Genomic DNA, 9228 nt, shown 5'->3' with positions numbered 1-9228 from the left:
CCAACAAACAGTTTCTAAGAAAAATCTTTCCAAGTACCGCCTGGCTTTTTCTTGCTACTTACAGTAAAAAGGGAAGAAAAATAGAGACTCGAACTTCAAGGATGGTTGTGAAAATTCTCAGAACTTTAAGATGATACATAGGGCCATCAAATAAGCCATGTTTACAGGGTGCTGTCATGAAATTTAGTCTACAGATGATGTAAAAGGTGACTTCAAAATCATTTCATCAGAGTTCCAAAGAGCTTTGGGGAGGGGGGGAGCTTAGGATTTTCAGTTGAGACAAAAGACTGACTGCAGGTACCACTATGAATCTTATAGAGCCCTGAAATCAAGCAGCAGGCTCGTTAGGAATGTTCAGGGCATTGGCCCTTGACCAGCTCAGGGGAGTTCCGAAGTAGAAGATGGCTTGTTTTAAGCGAATCAAGGATATAGTTTTTGTGTAATAAAACACAGCCTAACAATTCGCAGAAGGCCACATTTTTTAATTTATTTATTTAATTTTTTTTTAGCAATTATGTATGCAGTGACTTTGCCAACATGAAATCAAAAGAAAAGAAATAATGTAAAACAAAAAGAGGCCTTTGGACCTCAGAAATTCTACTGGTAGAAAACAGGCTGAAAAAAAAAAAAAAAAAACTCTGCTCAGTTATAACTGTGTTCTTCAAGACATGCTCTTTTAAAAAGGGAAGAAGAAGGCCAGGAATAGAAGTAAAAGCCATGGAGAATTATTCTCAGGAGGAGACCTCCTCATACCACCATTGCATGGCTGGATTTCACAGTGGCTAAAGAGCAATGAAATTTATGTTCCTATCTTTCCACGTTCAGTTCATAAATTTCTAGCTACCATATACCTGGACAGCATGTGTGTGTGTGTGTCTGTATCTGTGTGTCTATGTGCATATGTGTATGTGTCTGTTTATGTGTACTGTGTATTGCAGACAGATAACGTATTACTTTATTTTCACAGAAACTCAACAAGCTACACTTAAGGGATGGGATCTAAATAAGGAGTCTTACTCACACTGGGACTCCACTGAGATGATGAAATTCTGGACTTTGAGGTGACAGTACAAGATGTGGCTTTGGCTGACTTGGGAAGGCTGTGTCTTTTGATGTGACATGATGAGAATTGTGGATCTCAGGAACACTCTGGTTGCACAGATGTGTTCATAAGTTCTACGAAGTTCCTATCTTTAACTGATTGAGCTTAGCTCTCCTTATTTTGAGTGTGGCCTTATTTGGCTTTTTGGGTGTTAGCTATGTGCTTCTAAATAAAACAGGCAAGGGTAACCATTGCCACTTCCAAAATTAGTATATAAAAATTTCCCCTCCTTTTCTAGGGTACCTTTTCTTGTTCTGTCACTCTTTCTCCACAGAGAACTCACTCTCCAGAGAGCCAATTACATGAAGAAATCACACAATGAGGCCTCCTGACTTCAGCAAGCATAGAAATGTGGCCTTCCAGCACACATGGATGAGCTTGGAAGCAGGTGCCTTGCCTCAATGGAAAACCTAGGTGAAGAGCTGTAACTGATACCTAAGTAGAACCTTATTGTGGTGATATATTGTTTACCCTAATAAACTTGCCTGGGGATCAGAGAACAGAGCCAGCCACTACATTAGACATAGAGGCCAGGCAGTGGTGGCACACACCCTTAATCCTATCACTTGGGAGGCAGAGATCTGTCTGTATCTCTGTGAGTTCAAGGCCACACTGGGAACAGAGTCAGGCAGTGGTGGTACATGCCTTTAATCCCAGCATTTGAGATCTCATGCCTTTGCTTGGGAAGCACACACGCCTTTAATCTCAGGAAGTGATGTTTGGACAGAGAAAGGTATATAAGGTGTGAGGAAACAGGAACTCACACTCTGAAAGCTGAAACATTTCTCTGCCCAAACATCACTTCCTGAGATTAAAGGCATGTGTGTTTCCCAAGCAAAAGAATGAGATTTCAAGTGCTGGGATTGAAGGTGTATGCCACCATGCCTGGCTCTGTTCCTTGTATGGCCTTGAACTCAGAGAGATACAGATGGAGCTCTACCTCCCAAATGATAGGATTAAGGGTGTGTGCCACCACTGTCTGGCCTCTATGTCTAATCTAGGGCCTGGATCTGTCCTTTGATCCCTAGGCAAGTTTATTAGGGTACACAATATATCACCACACCTTATGAGTCTTGAACTAGACTAGTTACACTGTTCCATGCTCCTAACTACTTGAATTGCATAAAAGAATAAACACTTGTAGCAGCATGCCTTTGTTACTGTCCTATTGCTGTGAACAGACAACATGACCAAGACAGCTATTATAAAAGAAAGCCTTTAACTGGGGGTTGCTTACAGTTTCAGAGGGTTAGTCCATTATCATCACAGAAAGGAGTAGGAACTAGAGCAGTAGCTGAGGGCTTTTCATCCTAATCAACAGGCAGTAGGTAGAGAGAAATACACAGGCATGGTGTGGACTTTTCAAACCACAAAGCCCAACTTAGTGATAACTTTCTCCAACTAGGTAACATCTGATACAACGAGGCCACACCTCCTAATCCTTTACAAACAGATCAACTAACTGTGGATCAAGAGTTCAAACATATGGCCCTATGGAGGGCCATTCTCATTCAAAACACCACAGAGCATACCGCTACCCATTGTCTATACATAGTTATATATTGTTTGATGACATTCTGAAATTCCACAGTAGATAAACCTATTACCTGAATTTTATAGGTAAAAGTTCTGAAGAATCAAATATATTAAAGGATTTTTATAAAAGCATATGCCTAATAAATGGCAGAATAAAGAGTGGTGTTCACATCTACATGAATGTTTGGGGGCGGGCATTATACAAATCAAAATCAAAATATAGTATAGCTGCAATGTTTTATATAAATAATGTTTGGGTTAACACAGGAAGTCCAGTAATGACATGCAGTACTGCCATCTGCTCCAGGAATAGCAGAGGTGTTGGGCAGAAGAGTGATGGGCAAAGATGCTTAAATCTGTCCACCACCGGGCCCAGGACATCTGGTAAAGAAGAGGTGAACCACTGGCTCACCATGCTGGCTCTCCCAATTATGTTAATTGTAATAGAACTTGGCTTCCTGAGAATGCAGAGCTAGTGAGGCATTTGACATGCTGTAGAATTTAAGTTCAAAAGTAAAATTGTTTAATGAATGCACACCCTACTCCTTATTCATTATGCAAAGTCGGGCTGTAGAGTTTTTCAATATGTACTCTAATTCCCTTTAAGAAACGTGCTTCCACATTCTTCATATTAGTGCAAGGGGGAAAAAAGGATATTTTGCTAGAAGAGGCTCTGGGGTCAGTTAGAAAGTCTCTGCTTTTTTTTTTTTTTAAAGGAAGATACAATCCCTTTTTCTCTGTCATTGTGTTTTATTATGTTGAAGGTTGATGGCTATAAAACATAGCACCTCCCCTTCAACTTTTCCATATAACTTGATTAGACAGGAATAATCTCTTCTGCTTTCATGCACAAATTTAGGAATGACCCAGAACAAACGAGTTTCCTTCATTGCCATAGCAACCAGGACTATGGAAAAATGCCACTCACTAGGCTATGCAAGTCAGAATTCATTCCTTTGATGTTAATTAACAAATTGCTTTCAGAAAAATCAATTGAGTTCCCCTTCTCCCATTTAAATGTTTGTGATATGTTTTTTAGTACTTCCTAAAGTGATGTGATGGAGGAGCAGATAGTGGAGACTGAACACAGTTGAGTTCTACCTTTTCCAGGTAAAATGCAGAAAAGAAGTGGGAGAATGCGTTGGTAGAAGTAGAGGCGCAAACCTGGTGCATGTTTTCGTACTATGCAAGTGACCTTCCCTCTCAGGAATGCTGTCTGCCTCCTTTCTTAGGGAAGGGGTGAATAAAAAAGATAAGAAAAAGGACAACAAAGGAAAGTTTTGTAGGAACCTGTATTTCAATACCCCTATTTTTCTAGTCTGTTCTTGGACTGTCATATTTCTCAAGGGCAATTTGTTGAGTTTTATCTACACATCTACATTTCTATTTACATCTCTACCTATCTATCTAAAATGTGCCCACCTTTTTGGTCACATCAGATGGATAGACTCAGAGAAGCAAAATAAATGAAACACACATGGGTCATTTCCACATGGATGTTAATAATACATGTTTGAAGATGGTAATATTCATTAATGGAAGGTGGCAAGATTCTGAACAACAGTGAAGGGTTCAGCAGATATAAAGATTCTTTTATAAAAGCCAGAGGAGATTTATAAAATTTCAAGCAAGTAAACTAAGGCCAGTAGAGAAACAGACTCTTAAAGATGATATTTAAAGAAAATTCAAAATCTCCAAGCAAGTTTCAGAAAACTAGCCAAAGAATAAACAGACCTCCCAGGAAGGGCTTTCTCTTTTCTCTACATGTCTTCCTGAACTGTGCTGTTGTTTCATTGTGTGGATGTGGCAGGAGATGACTTTGATGGAAACACGTGAAAGACTCAAGCCCCTCAAACAAACTTTGTATCTACCATCATCACTAGATGATAATTTTTTTCAAAGGTATATATTGCTGGTCCACAAATCCTCCTCTCTTTCAACTGTAATGAATGAGAAAGAAGATTTCAATGAGGCGATATTTTGAATTGGTTTAATTAAGTTATTGATAAAAGGATTAAAACTGACATTTTCAAACACCGAGACAGAAAAACTCATTATTAAAACCTTTATCTATTTATAAGTAACAAAAATAATTTTTAGATAAAATGATATAAGGTCAGGAAAGAATGCATAACTGTGGTCAGAATATCTTTTCAGCTCAAGATTAAACCTGAAGAACTTTATCAAACAAAATTTATTAAAGGCAATCATTTTCACATTACTTCCGACCAGCAGAACCATTTCATTCAAAGATATCCAGCAAGGAAAGCTAATACACAAAACTAATGGAAATATAGCTGGTCTAAATGAAGAACTAGATGGGTCTTCTCAAGTCCTGTCTGTCCATTCTTGCCTTTCTCTTTGCAGAGAGTTCAGTGAGGAGAGTCAGGCCCTTGCAATACTGCATCAGGTTATGGTACATTGGACAAGGTAATTAGCCACTTTGCAACTCAGTTTCCTTGGCTATATAGTGAGAAAAGAAGATTACACTATCTCTGTTTAAAGCAGACAACCTCTAAATGTCCCCAATGGTCCTACCTGCAAAGAAAATGGAATACAAGTGAATATGAGGCTTTTGCAGTAAGCTAAAATATATGCATAATTCATTTAATATAATATAAGCTATAATATCTCTTTGACTCTCACTCATGTTCTCTCAAATAGTGATGAGTCCTAGGCAATTGCCACATGCCATGGAACTGATATCCCTTGATAACATCTCCCCAGATCCAGAGTCTTGTCAATGGCAATGAAAACCAGGAAATGACCTGTCCCCAGTCAAGTCACAGATGCTGGAAGCTCTGGCCAACTCTACAGCTTTCTGAGACTATAAACTGAAGGCACTGTCTCCTGTACCCTGGATATGTGACCCATAAAAACCTACAGCAATGAACGCTTTTGGCTATCAGTTGAAATGATTGGGAGGTAACATGATATGCAACAACCGAGAACTAAACATACTTTAAAAAAAATGTGTTTAATTGACCTTTTCAAATGCTTTTCACAGGTATTTTTCATCATTAGAGAAACTGTACCTTCTTCATCACAGTAGAAACTGTAGCAGTAGAATCTGTCTCACTATTACAGACTCCCCAATTCCTTTTAGTGACATTTATAGCATGTTTGGGATGCAAAGTTGATAGTTGATATTGGGGTCTCAGTGCTCTGTCTTCTGATGGGCATTTGAATTATCTCTGAGCAGGAATATATCCCCTGCTATCTAAAGGATTAAGTCCAGAGGTCATTTGAGAATCAAAAAAAACTAGTTAGACAATGTTTGCCAACACCACTTATAATCTGAAGGAGAAGCTGTCTTCACAGTGGCACTTAAGCCCATAATTGGAGTGTACTTGCCCTGATAGATTTGGATCTTTGTGAATTATCAGTCAAAATAAATTCCAAGGCTGCATTTTATTTTGTGTAAGAGATCATATTATATTTTTAAGTCTGGGAATTTCAGATTTGCCAGACTTCCATGATGCCCATCATCATAAAATAAGACAATAAACATCAATGAGATACTTTCAATGCCAATCCTATAGAAAGTAATGGGATTGTCATGCTTTCTATTTCTTGGCACCAATTATCATGGTGTGCTCCTAAAAATTATTCAATTATTAATTCTGAATTGAGTTAACATTCTCATATAGAATGTAATTGACTTTCCATTCTAGAATCTTAGTCTCATCCTCATGTGCAAACAGAAATCTAATTTCACAACTTTTTTTTACATGAATATCCCACTATGATCTAGCCTTCCTGGGATCAAATATTATGTTAAGCATTCATTGGATTCCAGCGTTCATATTTGGAGTAGAGGGATCAGCCCTACATAGTTCAATGTGCAGGTGAAATTGCCTGTGCGAGGATATCTTGGAGCTACTGCATCGATCTGATCTGTGTCCTTGGAGAACATGGAGATGATTGTGTGGCCTCTGGCTGATGGGTCAGAGCTCTGGGAAAACACTGAATGGTGGAAGGGAGTTATGAAGAGTCTTGACATTGTATGATGGTGTTAGGAAAAACTGAAATTTAAAATTAGCATGTGCTTATGCAGACAATCAACCAGGCTCACCTAGCACCTTTTTTGATTAGAGATTGGACTGCGGAATTCGCAGATACAAGATGAATTGTGCATGTGAGGGTTGGCACAAATGAGTGAATTTTCACATGAATTTTCCTCCTGCCATGTATTCCAAAGGCCTAATATTTCCACAGCTGAGAAATAGATCCAAATACAGCGTCAAGCACAAGTTTTTTACTGTGTTAATATATTTGCTTGTAAGAGGAAACATTTTGTGTTTCCAGGAGTAGATACTTAATGAAACAACCCTTCTTAATTCCACATAGGAGAAAGGATTTAGAAGATTACTATTTAATTCTCCTTACTTTGTTTGGGAGGGGGCTTTTTAAACAGAATCCTTAACTAGTAAGCTTATATAATAGTTATTTACAAATCGTTTATCTCACTGGCTTGTGAAACCAAACATTAAAATGTTCCCTGAAGAGCAGCCCCCAGTACCTGTGATATTGTATTAATCACCTGGGAAGGATTTTCAAAACAGGGTCTCCTCCACCATGCAGAAAGAGGAATTCTGTGGTAAGAACTGGACCCATTTTTAAACTCTAAACAGTTTTAAACTCTAAACAGAATATATATATATATATATATATATATATATATATATATATATATTCTAGTGAACTGTGATATATATATCACAGACACACACACACACACACACACACACACACACACACACACACACACACACACACACACTGTATATCAGGAGGGAAGAATAAAGCCAAGGCTCAAATCTTCTTTTCCACCCTGGAAGTGCAGCACTCCCAGCTGCATGCTCTAAAGTCAGTGACTGCTTCTTGTCTCCATCTTGTAATACCTACTTCTTAATCCTTGCCTTCTGGAAATTACAGAGTTTACACTGGAGAAACTCTAAGTACTGGGTTGATCTAAAAGACCTGTCACTCCAGGTTCTCTGCATCCCTAATGTCAGGGGACAGACCTTGTTGGATTTCTCTGCCACAAAAATGATGTGTATGTGTGTGTGTGTGTGTGTGTGTGTGTGTGTGTGTGTGTGTGTGTGTGTGTGTGTGTTGTTGTTGTTGTTGTTGTTTCTGCTGTACATAATTCCATAGGAAAGGGTCCTGCTTACCAAGCTTATCAATGATCCCCTTGCTATGTGCTTGCTATGTGTATCCATGTGTTTTCTCTAGGGGCTATTATTGGAAAAAGTAAGCTGTGAGTACCTTTCTAGCAATATGCTTGTAGGGAACCAGTTGTGTTTTTCTGCATGTTTATATGCTTTTTGTTTGAGGCTTCTATTTCCAAAGATGCCTGTACAGACATGACCTCAGCAGGTAGAGGTCCTGCCTCCCACTCCAGTGACAAGCAGATCTGCTTCCTGACGAGGATGATAAACGTATTATCTCACTTCAGACAAAGTTTGGGGAATATCCACTCTTTGTAAAATTCAAGGTTCTCTAAACTTTTGATTCCCCCACTGTGAGGTGACCCACTGTGCATGGCACATCCATCTGGGTCACTCCAGATCACCCCTATGAGACTTTGGGGCCAAGAGAAACAAATGGGAATAAGGATCATACACATCCTGCTGGGCTATGGGTCATGAAGTTACTTTTTATCTCAGCCCAGAGTCCTGTTTGCCAGTGCCTGCCAGATAGTGACCAGCTAACATGTTTGCATTGTAGGACAACCTTTACAGTTCACGAAAGAGTTTACTGAGGTTCTGGACTCTCTAGACACTGTGTCACCAAGACTTAGTTCTGTCACTTAAAGGTGATAGGACTAACTTTACTGCATACTAGCTTGGTCCTTCTACTGCTTATGCTACTTACTTGCGATCATTAGTTGTCAGTAACAGTAGCAATTTAAACACTAGCAATGAGATTGATAGACACAATTGTATGGGTAACACCAATAGCTAATCATAGGTCATTGCTGTCTAGATGCTACATGCAGTGATTACCCTATTTACCTTCCTCCTCCTCAATTGCATGTGAAATAAAAATACCAATTGCCATCAGAATTTCAACTTTCACCATTGTTGTGAAAGTCAAAATAAAAAAAAAAAAACATGGATAGGATAGCACAAAGAGTGTTGTAAACATTGCAAAGGGCAGTCTGATTTTATTTTATTTGCCTGGATTTCATGCAAGGCCCTCATGAATCTTCCCCCTTACCTGGGCAGTGTTGTTTGCCTAGAATCCCCTTCTCTCACTTCTGTAGACACCTCTTCATCCTTCATGATTCAGCTACAAGGTGTTTTAGGGAACAGATTTTTCCCTTGTTGAATTAAAATATGGTTTCCTTTTGCTTCTCAGGTAAGAAAATGGGCTCATCCTATTGTTCTGTTCTTTTTAATTTCACTACTGGTGAACGTAGGACTTTGTATGTACTAGGCCAGTGGTCTACCACATGACTATATCCCTACCCTAATCTGACTTTTTCTTTTGAAAAATATTTTAGCAGAAATGAGGGAAAGGAATTCCAGGCAAACAACACTGCATAGGCAAGGAGGAAGATTCATGAGGACCTTGCATGAAAG

Source organism: Peromyscus californicus, unplaced genomic scaffold (genome assembly GCF_007827085.1).
Source record: "Peromyscus californicus insignis strain IS unplaced genomic scaffold, ASM782708v3 Scaffold_3__1_contigs__length_106647218, whole genome shotgun sequence".
In the NCBI taxonomy this organism is placed as follows: Eukaryota; Metazoa; Chordata; class Mammalia; order Rodentia; family Cricetidae; genus Peromyscus; species Peromyscus californicus.
The sequence above is the reverse complement of the archived record's forward strand: the minus strand, read 5'-3'. Positions refer to the sequence as shown.